We start from the raw sequence: 23,260 nt of genomic DNA, 5'->3' as shown, positions 1-23,260 counted from the left end.
CCCGCAACATAGGGTCCTCGACTGAAATCCCAGAATGTTCTGGGTTGATAAACGATATTGACAATCAAAGGTTTGCTTTTCAAGCATAATAACAATACTTTTTTTTCTGTTATGTGATGTGCTTCATGCAGCAGCAAGACCTTGTAGCTCCCATATGATGTCATATGAACAGCCGATAGGAGAGGTATCGTTTCGTGTTTTGTTCCCCCGGAAGCATATCATGTGCTCTCTGAAGATTGTCAATTTATTACCGCATCAGGTATGATTAAAGAAAAAACAGGAAAGGAGGCCAATATGCCTTATGGCGGTGATGATTTTCATCAGGCTTAATAAAAACATCTCATCATTGTGAATACGCCTTATCGCTCGGCCCCACCTGGAATCATAATTTTTAATTTAATTTAGGTGACCATATTGTATTTCAAAAAAAGGGGGGAAGGACAAGGGTTATGAAGATAAAACTGCCTATTTCTTTGTTTATATACGGCATGGTCTATGGAACAAGCAAAACTTAACCCAGACATTTTTATGAATTTAGAAACCCCATCTGGATGGTCCAGAAGAATCAGAAGAAATGTCCAGGAAAAAGAGGACATCTGGTCAGCCTATTTAATTCCAAACCTAGAATCTTAGATTCTTTTTACTTGACTATTTTGTATAGATTTTAACGTTTAGCATTTCATATTTGAATGTTATTCTGCATTTTTACTGATCCCAATTACAGTATATTTTAGTTTAATTCTCATATACTTTGGATTGAAAAAAAAAAATATATATATATATATATATATATATATATTAGATATAGATATATATATATATATATATATATATATATATATATATATATATATATATATATATATACCATCATACCACCAATAAAAGGTGTCGTATGATATTGTCCATATTGTCCAGCCCTAGTTTCAGCTATAGATCAGATTAAGAGGTGAAGTGGTGCTAAAGTATTGCACAATGTTCATTAGGGTGCAGAAAGGAGACTTTGCTCCCAGTCCAAACCCAGTCCAGGACAGGAGTGGCGGCAGATACACGAAACATTTACCACCCCCAAATGTCGCTACTCATAATTCTCTGCAATGCTACATGCACGCTCCCCCTCCATGACTCAGTGTTTCCACTAGAAATGTATTTCGCAGCGGTGGGCCAGGTGATGTCATCATTGCCATAGTCATTTGTTAGTTATAAATATGGGGGTTCCTTTTCAAATTTCCCTGCTATATGCTTCTTTCCAATATTGCCATTCATTTAATTAATGTATTATTAGGAACATTAGAGATGGCTTTTGAATTATATTTGAACTCATATTTCATAAACATGCTCACATAACTATGCAAAACATATATAAGATTTGTACTACAAATGCAATACATAATGCTCCTTCACCCTAAAAATAAACAAAAGTCCATAAAGCATCTAGCATGCAGAATAAAAACAAGTTGGGTCAAGAGCAAGGGCGTAACTTTGTTGAAATGCACCCCAAGAACTGCAACACTGCATGGGGATTGGGGCTCATATTCTGCCCTAGAAGATTTTACATGGTGGTTGGTCACACTTTCGAGGTTTTTATATGGCAGTTGCACAAGAGGTCATTGAAGAAACACAATGAAAGTATCAAATGTGTCCGTTCTTTAGTTTTGGAGAAATAGGCGATAGAAATATCAACGGGTTGAGAATGCTCTCTCAGTAGTGCGTCACACGATGATAACCATTCCCCTATCCACGTAGACAATGCAAATATTTTACTAGCGTTAGGTTCACTGAACTTAGAGTGCTCTTTAAGGACTATTAGACTATTTCCGGTCATATTCATTTAGCTAGCCAGCTAACTTTAGCTAGCTAGCTAGTTTTCTTTCATAAGGATGTTATAGTTGTGCTTTTATCTTAACTTGGCTAGCTAGCTAACATAAATAATTATTGGATAAGTCAGCGTCCGTACCTCAGCTATTGATAGTTAAATTAAGTTAGTTAGCTTGTGAAAATTCAGTCTCCAAAAAATGAGCACATTTGAAAAATATGTTTTAAAATACATCTAAATGACTGAACAATAAAAAAAGTATGCATTTTTGTTTTGTTGTTGCCTTAACACAACTGGCAAGTGTCACATTTAATCACCATGTTTAATCATTTAAAGGAGCAGCTCCAAAATGTTAATTTCTGGTGTATTCTAAAGGGAAAATACTTCAGACTACCAGATCATGTTAGCTCATGGAATGCTGCATCTTTGGACGATAGGATATTTAAAAATCTCCATTTTACACTGTAGGGGAAGTGAGTTAGTAAAATGTGTTTTTCTGACATTTCTGAATCTGGCAGTTTCAACCTTTCACACTCATTTAATGTTAGGCACTCAGAATACCCAAGAGTATCAAGTCCTCATTCATGTAACATAAAATATATATATTTGATTTAATTTGGTCAAAGACAAAATACCAATTAAATTGATAGGCAGGGCAACCTGCTGGATCAAAATTGATTAAAACTCGCAACCAGATTAAAATGAAGAAACATTAAGTTACAAGACATTCACATCTAATCTAAAAACAAGGTTCAACTACCTTGAAGACAATGAAGGTTACAAAGTTATGTTGTCGAGAAAATAAAATGCTAGCCAGCAAACAGCAACATTCACATTAGTCAGCAGAGGTAACAGAGCAAATGGAAAATGTGTTTTATTTATAAACATGGGAAACTACAGAACTTTTGATGTAAGAGAGTGAAAATTTTCCTCTTCCCCGATGTGGCTGCACCTAATGTGAGTGGGGCCAGCTCCAAAAAGTGCTTAATTAGGCACCTAAACTCATAAATGTTGTATAGCAGAATGCTATACAGCAGAATGCTATACAGCCATCCTCCGCTCGTGGCGGAGGATGCTGGGAATCCGAACCTGGCGCAGGAATGGGAACGTAGGAAATCTCAGCTGGTCGGGGGTCAGCCGGGCTCTGACGAGCAGGAAGTGCGCAATGCCGCGGGAAAGATGGGAATGACTTGCAGCGGCCCTCAGACATGCAGACAGAATTATACCCCCTAAGCTGACTGATCAAGAATATTTAACTACCCCATTATTCCTCTCAACATACACACAGGGACACAAAAATGTCTTAAATTGGCTGAAATGAAAAAAAGAAAGAAACCAGGGCGGGTTGAAAAGTGAAAGGTTTTGGGTTGAGGGGAGGGGTGGGGGTGTAGCCTGTTTCTGTGCATACCTCTGGCTGGTTCACTACAAGTACAGACATAAAGCAAAGCTGCCAGGAGACCAGCTCTCAACCGGCCCCCAAATCACAGCTCAGCACTGTCAGACAACAGGTCTCCCTCTCTCTCCCTCTCTCTCCCTCTTTCTCACACACACGCACACACACACACACACACAAGCATCTGGGCAAACGACAATGCAGGGAAAGTATTAGAAAGAAAGAAAAATAGTGTGCGGTCGCAAGAGAAAGACAGCTGCAGAAAGAGGGAGAGGAAAAGATAGAGATGGAAAAAGGAGCCCAGTTATGTTGGGGCCTCCTTGCTGCTCTGTATTCCGTAGATGGGCCAAAGTCAGCAGAGAGAGAAAGAGAGAGAGGTAGAGGAGAGAGGAGAGAGGGAGGGGGGAGAGAGAGGTAGAGGAGAGAGGAGAGGAGAGAGAAGGGGGGAGAGAGAGAGGATAGAGAGGGAGGGGGGGAGAGAGAAGGGGGGGGGGGGGGGGGGGGACAGAGGGGGCCCCATGGTGGAGGGGATAGTGCCTGGGACACAAACAGGAAGGGGAGCACTGGGGGCTTGAGCACCTCGTCCAATCCCTGCCCAGAACACGGGGCTTCACCCCACCTCCCCCAACAGCACCCGACCCCGCCCCCGCCCGCCCCGAACAGGGGCCCCTCGAACAGGCCAGCGGTCAGAGGAGCCAGCTCTGAACAAACACAGCCCAGCCATCTCACGCGCAGAGGCCACACTCAGAGAGCGGGAAAATCACAGGGAGGGAGGGAGGGAGGGGGGGCAGACAGAGGTTGCATTCGCCTTCAGAAACCTACTTGTTCCAAACGCAAGATGCGAGACCGTCGGGCATGCAACCCAGGTTCTAGAAACAATAACAGTTTCAATACAAATACATAAAATAACCTGAGTCCGCCAGGCAGATTAGAAAGTGGCATTTTCACCTATAGCTTTTGAAGCCACAAGATGCAAATCAAGTAAGTCATGACTGAGCTTCTAAAGATATACAGTGCTAACGTGGCAAACAAACCCTAGCCGCACTCCACTAATAAGTGTGGTTTTTTTGCACTATCATGGATTCCACACTGTTATTTTTAACCATGCTAAAGGTAGCCAAAACGGGAAACCACGTTATGGTGACTAGCCAGCTAACTGATGGTACATTGCACTTTTCAAATGCTAGCTTTGGCATTATTCCTTTGTCAATATTACATCAAGCTTTTAGTAAACGGTCTACCCTGCTAGATATAGCCTAAGCTTGAGTTTATAGACTAGCTATCAAGCCACTACACCTCGTTGCCATCATTTGTTACATTTTTGTTAACTTTTTGACTCTTAATGAATGAGAGCAGCACCTTACTGAATGAGAGCAGCACCTTAATGAATGGGAGCAGCACCTTAATGAATGAGAGCAGCACCTTACTGAATGAGAGCAGCACCTTACTGAATGAGAGCAGCACCTTACTGAATGAGAGCAGCACCTTACTGAAGGAGAGCAGCATCTTACTGAATGAGAGCAGCACCTTAATGAATGAGAGCAGCACCCACGTCCTTGGTTGTGCATTAGTGGCCAACAGTACCAGACTACATTTTGGGATTTGGGAGCCAACATTTTGCATGGTTAGTTAAGCCGAAATAGCTTGCCAAGTATTCGGTACAGAGGAGACTAGCTAACCAACTCTCCTACAGGTATCGTCTGCAATAGATAACAAAACTAGCAGAAGAGCATGCAAGTGGAAACCAGCTACATTTGTATAGGCAATGCATTCCAGAGAAGTCAGATAATGCAACCCATGCCAATCCATCAGATTCCTAGCTCACCATACACACAGAATATTACTAATCTATACAAGTTATAGTAAACAGACTTTCCTCAGCGTGACAGAGAAATTAATGTCATTACAACCGACACACTGGCCTTTCCAGAAAATTGCTGTTTTTTATTATGTAGTAAGACAACCTGAGGATAGAGGGAGGCATGGGGGGAGAGAGAAGTTTGGGGGAGGGATGGAGAGAGAGAGGATGGAGGGAGGAGTGGAGAGAGAGAGACTGGTAGAGCTGAGCTGTAGCCCTCGTGGCCCTCATAGAGCAGATGAGCACAACGTGAAAAGTGAAGCCAGGATATCAACACAACCAGGGCTGCCCCCCACACACACACACACACACACACACACACACACACAAAATATTTAGTCTATTACGGGACAAATTTGACAGTGACTGATGACATTTGGAGGGGGAATTCAGGCACCATGATATCCCAAGACTTGATAGAAAGTGCCATTGTGAGCTTAGTAAGTAAGAATGTATTTTCAAAGCTATAACAGTCGTGGAAAAGGCTCACATTTTTTCATTTGGGCGACCACAACTCTTTCAAGAATATTCAGGGACCAGGGAAACCCAGCGTGTAAGCTCAAGTCTTCCGATTGGCTCAAACCACCTAGTGACTGACTGTATGTAGGAACACCCACCCAGGGTAGGTGAAACCACATGACTCGCATAAAAGCCCACATCTGAGTCTCTTCTCATGTTTTCAGTGCCTGAACAGACCCGGGTTCCGCCCGCACCGCCCGACCGAAAGGCTGGACAAACAGCCGGCCGACGTGGCCCAGGCCTGCACACTGAGCCGCTTTCCTCGCGCTCCAGTCTCCCAAAGGCCAGAGGGATAGAATGACTGAACACCCCAGAGCCTTGGGTCCAAACTGGAGATTCTCGTGTCAAGAACGAGAAAAGGCGAGCGCGAACCTCGCTGGGAGGCGCTTAGTCGCCTTCAGAGAGAAATGGAGGGCGATGCAGAAGCGCGGCGGTTATCGGGCGCGCTTCCCCAATGGCGCTGCGCCGAGTGCGATGTAAACAGAGAAAAGGAGGGTGTGATGTGTGGCTTGTCTGCGCTGAATGGGCCCATTCTTAAGCTGGCGTGGGGCCGCGCAGATTTAACCGCTCTCTCCACTCAGCTGTGCCCCAATGCGATAATCTTGCATGCATAACCGCCACAGTCACACACTCCGGACCGTCTGCAGGGGTTCCCTTCGCCCGCAGCATCTCGCCTGCACACTGCCGTACACACGCACACATGTACACACACCCCGCGTTTGCACATCTGACACTCTCTCTCTCTCACTCACACACACACACACACACACACACACACACATCACGCTGGCACTCCACCAACATCTCTGACTCGCTCTCGAAACCACAAATACACACACAAAACATCTCTCTCTCTCATTCACAGTAGAGCGAAGAGGACTACAGGAGCATACCTTCCAGTCGCGCTGAAACACAGTCAGACTGTTCTTTTTCCGACTGATTACAGTGAAGATAATTACAGGGCCATTATCAAAAGAAACCTCCCTTTTTCGACCAAGGCTCTTAATCCTCAGCCTTTTACAGCTCAACCTATTCCGTGCCGTTTTTTCTGGAAAATGCGAGCTTCCTTATTGGAAAATTACACAGGCGGACTTTTGGAGCTAAATTGCATCTCAAGTGCACATCTCCTGCTTCTGCCCTCCAGGAGAGAAAATAAGACACACGCACACAAAATGGACTCTGCTCCTTTCAAAAGCAATTGGGTACCTTTTTAATGTGGTCAAGACTACGCAGAACAGAGCACTGCAAGAATGACAAATTTAGGCACATTCTCTTCCCACCCACCCACACTTCCAGCAGACTCTCGTCTCCAATGAACACCCTGCCATTTTATAGGGTGGAGAGGCAGAGGAGTGCAGAATGAATCTGAGTGAAACTCTAATCTAGAATTATGAAATTAAATTGGATTTTTCAGAGATGTGCTATAGGTCTACAGAACCATTTTAACCTAGGACAGCCAAATCCACAATTGAGGCTCTAATCCGTGATTTATATTAAAACTGGATTATGTGCCACATTACCAGCATTTCAAATAAATGAATAACGAGCCCATACAAAGAAATAACAGGACTGCACAATTCATAAGAAAAATTACATTAGCAATCCAGAGTTTACTCTGACAACATGATACATTCGCTTTATCTAGATGTTTGATAAGTAGCCACACATTTGTAGTCACTATGTTACTCGCACACATCCGTCCTTTCTCCTGGCTTTCCTTTAGTTGCTAAAGAGACAGGCAATTCACATTTTACTCATAACACAAAGCAGAAGCTTCACTAAAATGACCTAGCTAGTGCTATCGTAGCTACCTGTTGATCTTCGGCAGTAGATTCCCTCCCCCACCCCACTCAAACAAGCAACCAGCCAAACACTTGAATGCAACATCCCTCCCACCGCAGGAGTCACAGAAACCTGCCCTCAGGCCTCTACCGTTTCCTGGGATTCACAATTCAGTTGTTATGAAACACATGCATGACCACTGCATGCAACTGTTCGGCGGAACAATGGGGCTGAGCGTGGGCCTTGTGGACCCGGGCCGTCCGCCGGAGGCGCGCTGAGCAGAGCGGTCACAGAGTGGTGGCAGAGCGGTCGCAGAGCGGTCACAGTCCCGTGGAGGCCCGCGAGCAGAGCGGTCGCAGCGTTCGGACGCGTGGACACCCATTCGGGTTTGCTTCACGTCTCTCGCGCATACTCCCCGGTGGATTTTCCCCAACAAGCCACATTTTATGTGCAGTCGTATTTTACTTCAGCCACAAGTAAAGCATCGTTTGTGGGCACCAAAGCTGAAACAGTGACTTCATTATTGATGTTGCTTATTAGATTTATGCTTAATCACAAAATTACTTTCGAGATGCGAGACTACCATTAAAAGACATGTCCCTACGAAAAACGGTTTAGCGGACATGCCAGCTCCTTGAATCCCCCCCCCCCCCCCCCCTCGACATTTTCTCACATGCAATTCTCCTCTACGGTGGAACTTGGGCTATTTTCAGAGCCGCCTCTCTCTCTCCCTCTCCCTGGTAGGCCTTCATAAGGCCTCCTGTTCATTGAGTACTATCAATCCCCTCCACTGCATTCACAGCCCTCACCGCAAACTTACTATTGCTCCAGAAACCAGATTGCTGGCTTAGACCATCATTCTGCTAAAAATGAACATAAAAATTGGCCAGTCCTTAACACACTCAGTATAATACACCAACACAGACAGGAAGATAAATGATTTGCAAGTAGTGGTTCGGAACCTACTGACCCTGTTCACCAAGAGAGCTGATGAACTTGCTAGATTGCAGAGGCAGAAAAAACATCTTTGGGACACAACCATTGGAAAATTGCCTTCATCTCACACGGTAACGTTTTCTGCATTCACGCCAAGCACGTTAAATGATCAGAGCCTGAATTAAAGCGGTTTCATCAGCACAGGAATAAAACGTTTAACTTGAAAGGATAAATTGCCCCAGTGTCACTCAAGCATTGAATAACAAGTACTATAATGACTAGAGGAGAACTCCTTTCACAAAATATGGTGCATTTCAGAAATCAGAAAAGGCTGTTTTAATGCCGTGCAGATTGTCTTATGTTGTCCAAACCCCTGAAGGGTAATAAAATGGGCTGGGAGCAACAGTTTCGTTTCCAGTCAACTTCATATTTCCAGCTCACAAACTATAGTGGCCCTTCTCCCCTTTACTCTGGGGCTACCTCATTTAATCAGCATTTATGCTATGGATTTTCAGTCACCCCGCCGCCCCCTCCACAAAACCTGACAGAAAACGACACAGCCTTTCTTCCAAGATTTTAATTTTCTTTATTTCGGTCAGAACAACCAGAAAATTAATTGGCTTGTTCTTCGCTATTTTACATGTGTATTAAAATATCAGTTCTCCATTAGTATATAAGGGGTCAGGAGACGGAGCTGCAGTGATACAAGGATGCGATTTAGATCAGCTCATGTGTTTCCAGCATTTTACAGCAAACCCATGTACACAGACGCGTTGCCCTTTTGCGTAGCAAACGGAAAATGCAGAACAGGCAAGTTCTACGAAACTGTGGGTGCAGCAGGTCGGCACCCGGGCCGCTCGGCATTGGCAGTGGCGTATAGCCTCGTCCACTGCCATGGGCTTCTCTGACGGACGTAGCACTCGCGGCTTCGCGTCGCTGCCGTTCCGCCTGCGGTGTAGATTAGCCTGAAAGACCGTAGCTTTCTGTACACCACTATTTTATGAACTGCGCCAGATGCGACCGACAGCATTCGATCCCCCTGTTAAAACAACTGCCAGCAGAGTTTATACTGAAACAAATTTGGAAGAAATAAAAGACCCTGTAGGTTCACAAGTGGTGGGTTTCTGTAAACAAAGATCAAGGACGGTGTATACAGTGCGGTATTCAATCTCAGCGTGTGTTGTGTTGTGAGTATGGGAAGTCTTATCCAAAATAGCATATGGCCGTATAAACAGCGTTCAATAGAGTCGTATACTAATTCATGCCGGGGAAAACGTTCATCTGAAAAATACGATACTCAAAATACTGGCTGTAAAACAAGAGGTGCGTATCTCGAAATGGCACGAGTGAACGAGCAGTTCAGATAATCAAATAACACACATATTCACTGCCAAACAGAGCAAAGTTCACAATGACAAATCACTGGGATATCAAGAACTGACCCTCAAACCGTGGTTAAAACGGCTAAATTATTAACCGCACCTAACAATATTCTGAAGGGGAAAATGCATCATAATATAATTATAAACAAATTAATAAAATGTAATTAGCACGTCGGTTATTTATGCGCCTGGACTGTTCGGAATAGTATCGCTCTCTTGTCGACTGTGAATGTCGGAAAGGACAGCCAACTGAGACAAGACCGTATGTGTGTTCATTATTGGCAAATAAAGATATAAAGTCCACTCAGTTCTGTCAGCAACGCAGTGATGCTTGGGACATAACTAGCTCATCTGACGAGGAAAGTATTATGGCAATAGCTACAGTGTTGGAAACATGTCCACCATTTCCTGATATTGTGCAGTAGACGGTTAACATCTACAGCAACGCATACGATGCGGCGATAAATTGGAAGCTTAGGCCTAGTTATCAGCAAATGTTTACTTTTTAAAAAGCCCACTCTCAAAATTGTAATCATATCTACAGTAGGCTACCTGAAATACATTTGGAAAGTGGTCACATGACAATACACTTAGAAAATGACACAGAACCTTCTGGATATAGCTATACCACAGTAACTAAGAATATTTAATGTGTCAGACTGAGACAATAATAGTAATTACTATAATGATAATAATAGCAATAATAATAATTAGAATGAAATACAAATAATGAGCCGATCACTACTGTAACTTATATACGTAGATACCACGTGTAGATAACTTAAATAAATTGCTCCTCAAAAAAGGTACGGATGCGGAATTCAAAGGTATTCAATGAACAAAAGTGGTGGCCTAAAGTTAACTAGCTATACCATTGAAATAGCATAATCTTAAAAAGGCGGCTACATGAAGCCAGAGGCAAGCGACAAGCAGGATATCTGGAGTACTTTGTTGACAAAGGTAGAACATTAACAATCTGATTAAGTGATTAACAATATAAATCAGACCACTTGAATATTTTAATTGCAACTATAAAGCGTATTTAATACCAATTTACCTGGTGTGTCATCACCTTGAAGTTACCAAGCAAATGATAACTCCTGAACTTGCAGTCAGGGTGCACTCTTGAAAATCAACAATTTAGCAGCTGGATACGCGCCGGAATCCTATTTTGGTGTCCCTCGTCGCGCGATCTGTCAATAAAACAAAATGCGTATGTAACTAACGTTAGCCAAGCCAAACGTTTTTGTGCAGCTCATTTTAAGATTACTAGCTAGCTAAGTCAACTGAACATTATATATCTGTCTAGCTACATCCCGTTTAAATACTTGCAGGTTAGCCAACTTGAAGTGTTAAGGTCAACTATCAACCATATGTAGTGCAATGTTAGAGTCACCTAACGAACAGTAGCGAAGCTATCCAGGAGTTACGCGACTAATGTACTCTAAAACTGGCTACAGAAACTGCACCAGCAGTCGAGACAACGCAGGCTAAAACCACGGCAAGCTCAGCTGCCGCCCTTCTTCTGGCCAACGCAGCTCACAGCAAGTTTAGAAAACTATTTTTTAGTTGCAGATGTCGGTGCATATCCAGTGACAGTTCATATCTAGCCATTTAATCAGTGAAATATTCGTCCGCCCACGTTAAATTGTCTGATGTACAAAGTTTCTGATGTCCTATAACGTTGCTGGCAATCACGTTCAGAACAGAAGCCACAAGAGCGGATTACCTAGCTAGCCATGTCTTCGCGCAAAGGCTAGCAGAAGATTAGCGCTAGGTCCTCGTCATTCCGACACAGCACGGGTTAGCCAACTGAAGCAAGTTTTTAAAATCAGGGCCAACTTCAGCCTGTCTTCTGTTTATTTTACCGCATGCTTTAGCTTACTACATTGTCAGTCTGTGGCCATATACAATTAATATTTTGTATACATAGATTTTAGTCTGCTGAAAATATAAAATGATCTAGACTAGCTAATATAACCAATAATATATATTTTTTTATTATTTAGCTAAGGTTAGCTAGCTAGTTAGTTAGCCAACAAAGCTAACTGAACAAGAGAGCCTGGCTGGCTTCATACGCTAGAGCTGTTAGTGCTAGCGCTTTTCATAACAAAAGCAAACTCGCAACTGTTCATCAAAGACTGAATCTCATAGAAAGAAAAATATACATTCATGTAGTAACGCAATCAAAAATGGAAAAAGCCTGTTTAAAAACTTACGTTAGTCAGGACGAAGAGCTATTTTCTCCTGCCAACCCTAAATAGATAGCTAGCTAGGCAGCTAGACACCACTTCTTGGTCCCGCCCAGAGCTTGGCAGAAAAACACAACCCTCATTTCACTACGTCTCGTAAAATCCAATCATAACTCAGCTGCGAGATTACTCTGTTGATAATTGGTTAACGTGTACGATACCTACACTTAGATTGGTCGAATCTAACGCTTGTACAAAACATACGGGACAACTCCCTCTCCTAAACAGGGGTGTGTCATGACGTCAGAGGTAACGAGAGGTAAACAACTGGGTCCGGTGAAGTGGGCGCGAGTTGAAGAATAGATTAAACGTTTATGGTAAATAAAACATGTTATAAAGCAATTGACAAAATATTCATCGATATCTCATATGTTACATTCATAAAGCTGGCAAAACTAAATATTATCAAATTAAAATGCATATCTAAAAAAACTTACATTGGGATTGCAGCACAATTGTGAGCCAAACGCATGCATTCCACCGGTGCAGTGTATTGTTTAACTAGAATTTGATAGGTAGGCTACATTCCCGTATATCTGGGTAGCGTACTATTACGTCGGGATAGTCCTCTGAGCTGCCAAACAACACTGGTCAGTCATAATCATCGTAGTTACATTTATCACTGTTCTTGGAAAATGATGCGCGAACAAAATATGCTGCGGAAGCCTACCAGGCGCTCTGTGCTTCTGGCTAGTAAATCAACATACTGCACGTATCGAGCAATGGAACATCTGCCGCGCAACTGTCTGTCAACAAGACTATGACTAATATCAAATTTCATCATGTGGAGTAGTAATTGTTTTGGAGCCAGGTCTGATATATATTCCCGTCCTGGGTGGGAAAATCACTTTGGTGTCCTTAAGAAGGGCAGTAACCTTGAATAGCGTCAGTAAATATTCAGTGATATGAAGGGGTAATATGTAAGCTTAGTTATTCAAAAGAAATGTAGATCTCAATGGGACTATTTCCTGGTAAAATAAAGGTAAAATAAAATTCGGATATTCCTATATAACGGATATAAACTGTGTCGTGGAAGTTGGAAATTGTGCAATACGCGGCTATGTGTTTCAACTTTAAATATAATTATTTTTAGTATCCACACACAAGAATGTAATGACTGATTTTATGGAAGCAATGGAACACCCCTTTTCCTCTTTGAATTTAACAGCCAGGAAGGACTATCACACAGAAATGTAGTGGCAGCACGGATAGACGTCCTCAATATTCATTAGCTTTGGTGACATCATACCTTGTCAGCACTTAACGTAAATGAAATCAATGAGGCTGTGATATTTAAACCATTTTCAGTGGAGAAAACCTACTGTACGATTCAGACAGTGGTCTTCTAGCATTTTCTTTTAGCATTTAAATGTAATGTTTATAGTTGGATCCAGGTTAGACATTCTGTAGAAGGCGGATGTGAGGAGTGTGCTTGATAAGTCACATGGGTGATGTGTGTACTCAGTGGGCTAATGTTTGCTCCATAAAAAGGTTGAAGGTCAAAGCCAGGGGCAGGGCACAGATTAGTGAAGAGAGGTGAAATATATAGCAAAATTCGTACATTCTCTTTCACATATACAAACAAGAAATCTTATTTTCATACTCCATTAAAATTAGTTATTATTTTTATTTGTGATTATTTGATGAATTGATTTGAAGTTATTATTAAAGATGTCTGATGCAGAAAAAAAAAATCCCTAATGAAAGAGTCTTTTGTCGAAGCAAGTGCTGTCTGTCATCATTTTTTTCCCAGCAGGAGACATTAATATAAATATGTGGATTGCTGTAAAAGGATCATGGGCAGAGGAGCACTGTAATCCCATGCTCTCATGTCAGCCAATAGGATGCTGCTGCTGAGTCACATGGCCCATGCAGAAGTGCTTCCTCTGACCTCCATGTGCCTCCCAGAGCACGGGACCCCATCGTGCTCATTCCTCCCAGAGAGCTGCATGGGCGGGGCCCAGAGAGGGGGCTATATTTGTCGTTACATGCATGTGTGTGTCTGTGTGTTTAACTGCCAGAGGCCCCGGGTTTATTCTATATTCAGTGTTTGTTTCTCAGTGGGGATTTATGTATGCACTTAATGTGCATGTGCCTTTGTGTTCCCATATTTACCAGTGCCTTTGTGTGGGCGGTGTGTCTGTTTATATATCTGTGGATGTGCCCATGGCATGTTCAACGTGTTCTGTGTGTGTGTTGTTGAAGGCCAAACTATAAGTGTGTACTTTGTAATATATGAGACTGTGCATTTAAATTCTGAAATAATCAAACATAATGTCATTAAATGATAACTTGATCATTAATAAAACAAAACCTTAATAATTCATAAAACATCGCAAAAAGTTCATTTTACCACTGAACTACCGGTAACAAAATAATCAATCACATATTGATATGTATATTAATTTTCCTGTCTTTAAATGTAATTTAAATTGCTGCTTTTCTTTTGAGGAGTAATTATTTAGAAATACAATGTATTTGTAATATTATTTACTAGTCAGTGTGTACATACGGTACATTGTTCCATTGTGTGTGTGTGTGCGTGGGTGCCTGCATGTGTGTGTGCATGTACTGGAATCTCCGCCATTGTGTGCGCTTTCTTCCTTTAGAGGTGGGGGTGTGTCCATGGTGAAAACATACTTCACAGCGGAGGGGAGAGTGACCCTTTTTCTTTCTTTCTCCGGCGTTCCCCCTGCCGGCCCCTCCTTCCCCCTCGCCCACTCCGAGCCGCACTGCCCATGCCCAGATGTGCCCGATTCCTCTATAGTCAGAGGATACAATGAAAAACTCTGAAAGGGGGGATTTCCTAAAGACACATGCAAGCCCAAACCGCCATTGATTGTTCAATCGCTGTTTCCATAATTGCCACAACACCCCGCCCCCTAAAAAAAAAGCCAGCTAAGATCTTGAGATACCCCAACTCCACAGCTTTTAAATCTCAGTCCAACTGGAAAAGCACATTTTATCCCCCCCCCCCCCAAGCCTTCCAACACACACACTCACACAATCTCATCCAAATACACACACAAACACTGCTGCTTCAATTCAGGTTTCACCACAGAATTACCATTTATTTCAAGAGCTTGTTTTTTAAAAGAGAGCCTATGGTCTGTCCTCATCATCTATTTTTCACTTTTTCCAGACAGAGGTTTAGCAGAGGAAGTTACAAATAGAGACAGGATCAGAGGACAGAGTGGGCTCGGCCACCTTGTGGACTGTGCCACTCCTCTATTTTAAGAACAATTTCAAAGAGACATGATGTATGATTATTCCTATAATAACTATCATCAAAACATAAGATCCGTATTGTCAACAATCATCTGTGGACTATAGCTGGAAGGTTTCACAGTCACAAACTGCATTATGACATTATGTTATTGATACCGAGTAATTCCTGAGTGGCTCAGAGTTACTTCAGTGCTACTGACTGAAGTATTTCAAAACACAACTGTACACAAATGTGCAGTACACACTTAAGTGCGATGCCTAACACATGTTGTGCGGTTCATAGTTTGTAAGGATTATATTGCATTACATGTCCCTAGCGTGATACATTGTTTGCTTCTTATTTGAAAGTTTATCCTGGTTCAAGTCATAAGAAGGGTGGAGCAGACAAGCTATTATAGTGCTCCACAGTCTAGACTTCAAAATCTATCCGCAACACAATCTGCCCAACATGACAGGAACCTGAGAACTCAGACAACTTGTGTGAACATGCTCAAGCTTTTGGTTTATTTTCTTTATATAAACCTTATCAGTATTTATGAATACATATTGATATATGCAATAGTTATTTGCCTGAAATATCACATTTGCCATAAGAGGGGCAGGTATGTGATTTTCCATTGTAGGAAATTGGGGAACATATACCCAGGTTTAACGAGGTGCTGACGATCAATGTCAATGTCAATTCTTAAAACGTTTTACTAGCACTTCAATATTACCTCTGTCTTCCTCAGGGTACGAACAGACATCTAACCCCAATGAAGACACGTAATGTAATGTTGAGGCATTGGTAAAATAAAAGGCACAGACAGACTAGAGTAAAGGGCACATTTATTTTGTGTTGTTTACATTTTCCACAGAGATTTGTAACATTGTAGCATTTAAAGAGTCCAGTTTTGGACTGATATTTAAAGGCTTCCTGTCCAAGTACACAGTTGAGGGAAATGGTGGACTTGATCGGCATGGTCTGGTGGTGACTGTCTCAGGGCTGCCCTCATGACTATGTTGGGCCTTTACCTTTGTTCCTCTAGCTATGTGTGTCATAGATATATTCTGCTGGGGGGTTTTCCTTATTGCACATCTCCTGCTGAGCTCATCAATACATCTGAGCTACCGATTGATAATATTCTTTTCTCCTCTTTTCCCCATGTTGGGCAGCTGCCTGGAGAAGTACCCATAGGACCAGGAGAGCACACTCCTCCAGGTGCAGTTGGTTCCACACCAGCTCCACGCCTGCCCCCTGCCTGACAGTGCCACTTGTTGGCTTCCAACTCATCTCTAGTCATGAACAGAGTCATTCTTGCCCGGCTTCAATTACATATTGTCATTGACATTTATGTACTGACTTTTTGGTTTGTTTATTAAACATGTATTATGTCATCAGCCTTTTTCCAATTAACTGCTGCCAGCCAGCAGCAGATGGGCCCCCTCCTCTGAGTCAGGTTCTGCTTGACGTTTCTTCCTTTTACAAGCCAGGAGCTTTTGCTTGCCCTAGCGGTGCTCTGGGGGGATTTAGGCCCGGGTCTCTGTAAAGCTGCTTTGTGACAATGCCCTTTGTAAAAAGCGCGATACAAATAAAATGTCAATGAATTGCATATTTGATTTCCTGAGCAAACTGCAACTGACATTTTGTGACCTTGGAATTATAAGGTTCTATCTGCGTTCTGGGTACTTTTGAGATATTGGTACTTTCTAATACCAAAGAGAAAGGGCTCTAATTTAGCTTTTTTTTCATACTTTTAAACAGTATTTTTGTGTAAAACTTCACAAATATATTTAGTGCCCTAGTAACAACATGTTTATGACACTAACTCATTTTTGTAGAACCTTATAATTCTAAGGTTTTCGATTTGCTGGTATCCAGATTTACTGGACTATAAAACACCAGAAAGACACCGATTTCTCCCCCTGCTGGAAAACGGTGCTAAAGCTCCAAAATATATTTTAACAGTGAACAAGACTTCGAGGTCAATCAAGTATCTCTCTCCCTGATAATGGCTGCTTGCCTGTGGGGTTACTGTTGACTTTGGAAGGGGACCACCTGTGCAACAGTGTTAACTGTAGCCTACTAAGCTAGACCCACTACTGTTACCATTGACTCAGACTCAACTTATGTTATAATGAGATCTGTTTGTACACAATATTTTTCATGGCAAGTACCAGAATCATCCTGCTCCTAATACATGAAAACAACTTGGTGAGAGCAGTTATCATGCATTTTCCACCTGTTAAAGTGCTGGGGTGCATTTGGCATTACCCTTAAATATCTGCGTACAGTATTGTGAATCGTATTGAGCGATTGAACATGCGTGTATGTGTGTGCTGAGGGTTCTGAGCATGCATGTGTACGTCTGTTGGAAGTTGAGAGGGTGTGTATGTATGTATTCAGCGTGTTTGTGTATGTTGGAGGTATTCAGACAGCTTGTGTGTGCATGTGTGGGCGGCATCCGGTGAAACTGATGATTGTGCAACGGAGTCTCAGTTTTTCCCCAGGTTCGGCCAATGGATGCACTGAACTGAAAGAGCTTTCAAGATGCTCCGCGGTAACCAAACTTCCTGTCCAACATGGCTGTCCCACAGACACATTCAGAGCCTTCCGACTATTTTAGAAAATCAGCCTACAGATGGCCACAGCGGTCTCGTTCTCCGGAACGGTCCTGCCCTTTGCGACGAGGAGGAACAGATGATTTCCGTGAAAGAACAAGACGTAATGAGCATGTCTGACTGAGAGAGCGCCGGCAGCCAGGTCCGGGACATTTAAGGTCCCGGCAGGAGGAAGAGCACGGCGATATCCTCTCCTTTTTAATTTGGGGTTTGATTAATCGGCTGCTTGACTCCTGCGAAACCTCAACATCATCAACCCCAGCGGCATCATCAGCCCTGCTCATATTCCACCTTCTGCTTTTTTTTGTGTTTTGCTAAAAGCTCGCAATGTCATTCAATCAGCTACACTTTGACCCAGCAATACTACATCAACAGCAGTGCCAGGGACAAGGCAATATATCACTTCATCACAGATAAGCAAGGAGCTAGTCGGAAAACATCTACTGCTGCAGAGGACTTATGGATATAGGTCAACACGACTCTGCCGATAAGAGATAGAGGCTCATTATAAAGGGAAACAAAGAAGGCTACGTATACTTTAGAGTTAATACTGTGTGGGTAAAGCACTGCAGCTCAGTGCCAGACTGATCAGAGCACAACAGGGTACATGTTTGTGAGATGAGATGCCTGAGAGAGGGGAGGAAGACATGGGGGACGGGGGGAATGAAGACGGAGGGGAAGAAAAAGAAATTGAGATTCTGATCAGGCCTTTCGTCACTTGTCTATCGCTGATCAATATCAAGAGTTACACAACCCTAGAAAAAAAACAGTCAACAGTCAACACTCCCACCCACCCATCCCCCCATCTGCCTACTCCTGAAGTGATAAGGAAGGGGGGGAAAGACGTGCAACACCATGTGGATCACAGCAGAACACATACTAACCCACAGTACATGTGGGGGTCAAAGTGCGCTTTAAGCTTGTGATCGCCTCCCATGGAATTTCTGGAGCAGTGTGGGGGGGGGGGGGGTGAAATACTGAAACCACTACTGCTGAGAATACACTCAGTGGGGTATTTATTAGATTTATTTTTTAGACTTATTAAGTCAATTAAGTTCCTATCGACTTAGAAGTTTACACGTTGTGCGTTCAGAGCTCCTCTTCTGCATACCACGGTTGCAATGTGTGGTTATTTGCGTTACTGTCACCTTCCTGTCAGCTTCAACCAGTCTGCTCACTGAATTTTTTTCGTTTTTCACACCATTCTCTGCAAACTAGAGACTTTCGAACGTGAAAATCCCAAGAGATCAGCAGTTTCTGAGATACTCAAACCACCCTGTCTGGCACCAACAATCTTTCCAGTCAAAGTCACTTATACCACATTTCTTCCCCATTCTGACATTTGGTCTGAAAAACAGCTGAACCTCTTGTCTGCATGCTTTTATGCATTTAGTTGCTGCCACAATAAAGTGATCACTGGTTATACTATATTCCAGTTAAAATAGTGAAATATCTTGTGGTATGGATACTGTTTTCCAGGCAAACAGTGAACCCATTAAATCTAGTAATGTGAATACTAGGGGTGCATAATATTGAAAATGGCTAATGTCAATTACCAATATTTGACGGGCACCACTGGGCTATGCTGAGAGCGTATTTTACATTATAGCATATCTCCAAACTTTTCCATATTCATGAAAGAAGTAGGTGGACACAGAACTGAACTTATTACAAATGTACCTAATGTATTTTTGCATAACAAAAATGTCTTGCTTAACTAATCATTACAGAAAGCATCCACCAAGAGAGCTACAGGGTATCTATGGCTTTGCTTTTAAAAGGCAGAATAAATAATCCGAAGTTGAAATGGTAACTTTGAACATAACGTTTTCACTTCATTCACAGCATCATCAAAGGTGGCGCCACTCTGCCGCATGCCATAATCATAGCTTATCCGCTGATAATGATAAGCTCATTTTTAGCAATCATTGCCCAATACTGATACAACCCTATTATCAGGCATCCGTAGTGAATATTGTATTCCAGTAAAATAGGTAATCTTATTGTAGCGCGTATACTGTGTGGTACTCAGGACTACAACACTTGCCTGTCCAAGAGGGATTCACAGAAAATTTACTGCACAACTGTGTATTGCCAATTATTTTTTGCCATCATTAATTTATGTCCCTCACAGCCAAAAAGGGGAATAATATCTGCAGCTTTTTATTATTATAAACAGGGCTGAGGTCGTCATTAGTCTTTCAGCTTTTCTTTTTTTTTTTGAGGCAAGATTGATCATCCCCCACTCGTAGGCTGAGCCGAGTCAAATAATAATTTTAAATATTAAACACTGGACATGGCCATAAAATTGGAAGATACTCCTGTAGATCGCAGAGAATTGTCAAATGAAAACAGGTAACTTGCCTACATGTACATATGAAACCATATGAAAGATGAATTATGAATATTAGTGCAAATAGGGCAGCCTGTAGTCTGGTGGCTAAGGTGCATGACTGAGACCTGGAAGATTGGTGGTTAAAGCCCCGGCCCTACAGACCCCCGGCTGGTCCTGAGCACTACAGACACACGACTGGTCCTGAGCCCTACAGACCCCCGGCTGGTCCTGATTACTACAGACACATGGCTGGTCCTGAGCCCTACAGACCCCCGGCTGGTCCTGAGCACTACAGACACACGGCTGGTCCTGAGCCCTACAGACCCCCGGCTGGTCCTGAGCACTACAGACACATGGCTGGTCCTGAGCCCTACAGACCCCCGGCTGGTCCTGAGCACTACAGACACACAGCTGGTCCTGAGCCCTACAGACACACGGCTGGTCCTGAGCCCTACAGACCCCCGGCTGGTCCTGAGCACTACAGACACACGGCTGGTCCTGAGCCCTACAGACCCACGGCTGGTCCTGAGCACTACAGACCCCCGGCTGGTCCTGAGCACTACAGACACACGGCTGGTCACAGACACACGGCAGGTCCAGAGCCCTACAGACACACAGCTGGTACAGACACACGGCTGCTCACAGACACAAGGCTGGTCCTGAGCCCTACAGACACATGGCTGGTCCTGAGCCCTACAGACCCCCGGCTGGTCCTGAGCACTACAGACACACGGCTGGTCACAGACCCACGGCAGGTCCAGAGCCCTACAGACACACAGCTGGTACAGACACACGGCTGCTCATAGACACAAGGCTGGTCCTGAGCCCTACAGACACACTGCTGGTTCTGAGCCCCCCAGACACACGGCTGGTCACAGACACACGGCTGGTCCTGAGCCCTACAGACACACGGCTGGTCACAGACACACAGCTGGTCCTGAGCCCTACCCCATCATGGGCATTTTCAGGTTGCAGAGCAGTCGCCAGTCGCTTCCCGTCAGGAACCCGCTCAGCGCAGGCTGTTTTTGTCAGACGGCAGCGGCCAGCTTGCCTCAGTTCACCCGGCCAGGGAACAATAGAGGCCTACCCCTGCGACTCTGCCCTTTAAAGCGGCCAAGGGATCGAGCTCTTAAGCCGCAAGGAATTCACTTCCTCCTGCCTCAGCCTGACGGGTGGGGGGCCGTCACAGGAGGTAGTCGGGGAGCGGTGACGAGAAACCAGCGCGCAGAGCGACTCTCGGTGTCAACTGAGGAGCGAGCGTGGCCCTATTTACATATTTTAAAAAATATATCTGGCAGCATTTTTCATTCAAGTCCTTGGCCAGGGTTATACTTAGCTAATTATATACGTCCTTGCCAAGCTTGGCTCTGTCAACTGCCAAAAACTGCCAGGAGGGATGAACGGTGGAAAAAAAACATGAAGGATCTAATCATATAATAAGAGAGGGACACGATATGAAGCCATCAGCGTTTTCCAGTTCTGGATGACCGAGGCCGGTAGTCGCTGGTCGGAGCTTTTGGGGAGTGCCCGCGCGGGTTTGTGGCGGTGTTTTTACGCGCAAGACGGCAAGCCCGCGCCGTGCGTCTCCGGGGGCCTCGGCCCCGGCCCTGAGGATGGCGTGCCGCGCGCTTGGCTCGCCGGTCAGCCGTGGCGCGGGTATCCGGCAGCGCCGGAGGCGGCGGTTTGGCCCCGGGCTCCGGCCCTCTCTTCCGGCATCCTCGCGCGGTATCGCGGCCGCTCGCCGGCACGCAAACACGAGGCCGCTTATGTAATCACCGCAAACGCCATCCCGCCGACTTGCTCCCCGGCCGTGTGACCTCTCCGTCACGCCCGTGGCTGGCGTCGCTGCTGCTCTCTGGTCGGTTAGCTGGGCATTGGCCTCCTTCAGTGATGCCACTACACGGCCCCAGCAAAGCACACCGTCAAACCACCTCATGAGTCAGCATTACCTGTAAACTGTGGAAAAGGCCCATAATCCCCAGGTGGTTTCCGAAACCTCTGATTCAAAAACTTTGCCCTACTGTTATGCAATGCCTCAATTCCAGATGAGCTTTTTATTTTCTGCCTCTATGGTGTGATAAGATATCCAGGTTACCTGCATGCACAGCCAACCTCTGACATAGTTACAGGTCTATGTTTACCCCCACTCGGGTGTCCAATCTTATTCTAAAAGGTCTGGTGTGGGTACAAAATGTTTTTTGTTTTTTTAGCCCAGCAGTACAACACCTGATTCAATTAATTAAGAGATCCTGGTCTTCGGTCAAAGCCTTGATGAGCAGAATCAGGTCTCTGGGCTGAAACAAAATCCTACACCCACACTGGCACTTTTCAGATTGCACTAGAGTATACTTGCACTCCTAAAGAAGCACTGAAATAAACCTGCACTCCTAAAGAAGCACTGAAATAAACCTGTACTCCTAACGAAGCACTGAAATATACCTGCACTCCCGAAGAAGCACTGAAATATACCTGCACTCCTAAAGAAGCACTGAAATAAACCTGCACTCCTAACGAAGCACTGAAATAAACCTGCACTCCTAACGAAGCACTGAAATAAACCTGCACTCCTGAAAAAGCACTGAAATATACCTGCACTCCTAAAGAAGCACTGAAATATACCTGCACTCCTAAAGAAGCACTGAAATAAACCTGCACTCCTAAAGAAGCACTGAAATAAACCTGCACTCCTAATGAAGCACTGAAATATACCTGCACTCCTGAAGAAGCACTGAAATAAACCTGCACTCCTAAAGAAGCACTGAAATAAACCTGCACTCCTAACGAAGCACTGAAATAAACCTGCACTCCTAACAAAGCACTGAAATAAACCTGCACTCCTAACGAAGCACTGAAATAAACCTGCACTCCTGAAAAAGCACTGAAATATACCTGCCCTCCTAAAGAAGCACTAAAATATACCTGCACTTCTAAAGAAGCACTGAAATAAACCTGCACTCCTAACGAAGCACTGAAATAAACCTGCACTCCTAAAGAAGCACTCAGATATACCTGCACTCCTGAAGAAGCACTGAAATGAACCTGCACTCCTAACGAAGCACTGAAATATACCTGCACTCCTGAAGAAGCACTGAAATAAACCTGCACTCCTAAAGAAGCACTGAGATATACCTGCACTCCTGAAGAAGCACTGAAATGAA

General features: G+C 43.8%; 1 protein-coding gene across 2 annotated transcripts in view; it reads right to left on the bottom strand.

Moving 5' to 3' along the window:
- The window catches only part of LOC133138521 (vitamin D3 receptor A), a 51,699-nt gene extending 39,709 nt beyond the window's left edge, over nucleotides 1-11,990 (bottom strand). The window contains exons 1-2 of one of the 2 annotated variants that reach the window (XM_061257347.1): nucleotides 11,906-11,990; nucleotides 10,744-10,879 (exon numbers count right to left, since the gene is read on the bottom strand). The gene's annotated coding sequence lies outside the window, so the exon portion shown is untranslated. The remainder of the gene's footprint in view (nucleotides 1-10,743; nucleotides 10,880-11,905) is intronic. The other variant, XM_061257348.1, reaches the window with a different exon arrangement.
- Nucleotides 11,991-23,260: the final 11,270 nt, after the last annotated feature.

The sequence above is a fragment of the Conger conger genome, chromosome 10 (assembly GCF_963514075.1).
Source record: "Conger conger chromosome 10, fConCon1.1, whole genome shotgun sequence".
Lineage (NCBI taxonomy): Eukaryota > Metazoa > Chordata > Actinopteri > Anguilliformes > Congridae > Conger > Conger conger.
The sequence above is the reverse complement of the archived record's forward strand: the minus strand, read 5'-3'. Positions and strand labels throughout refer to the sequence as shown.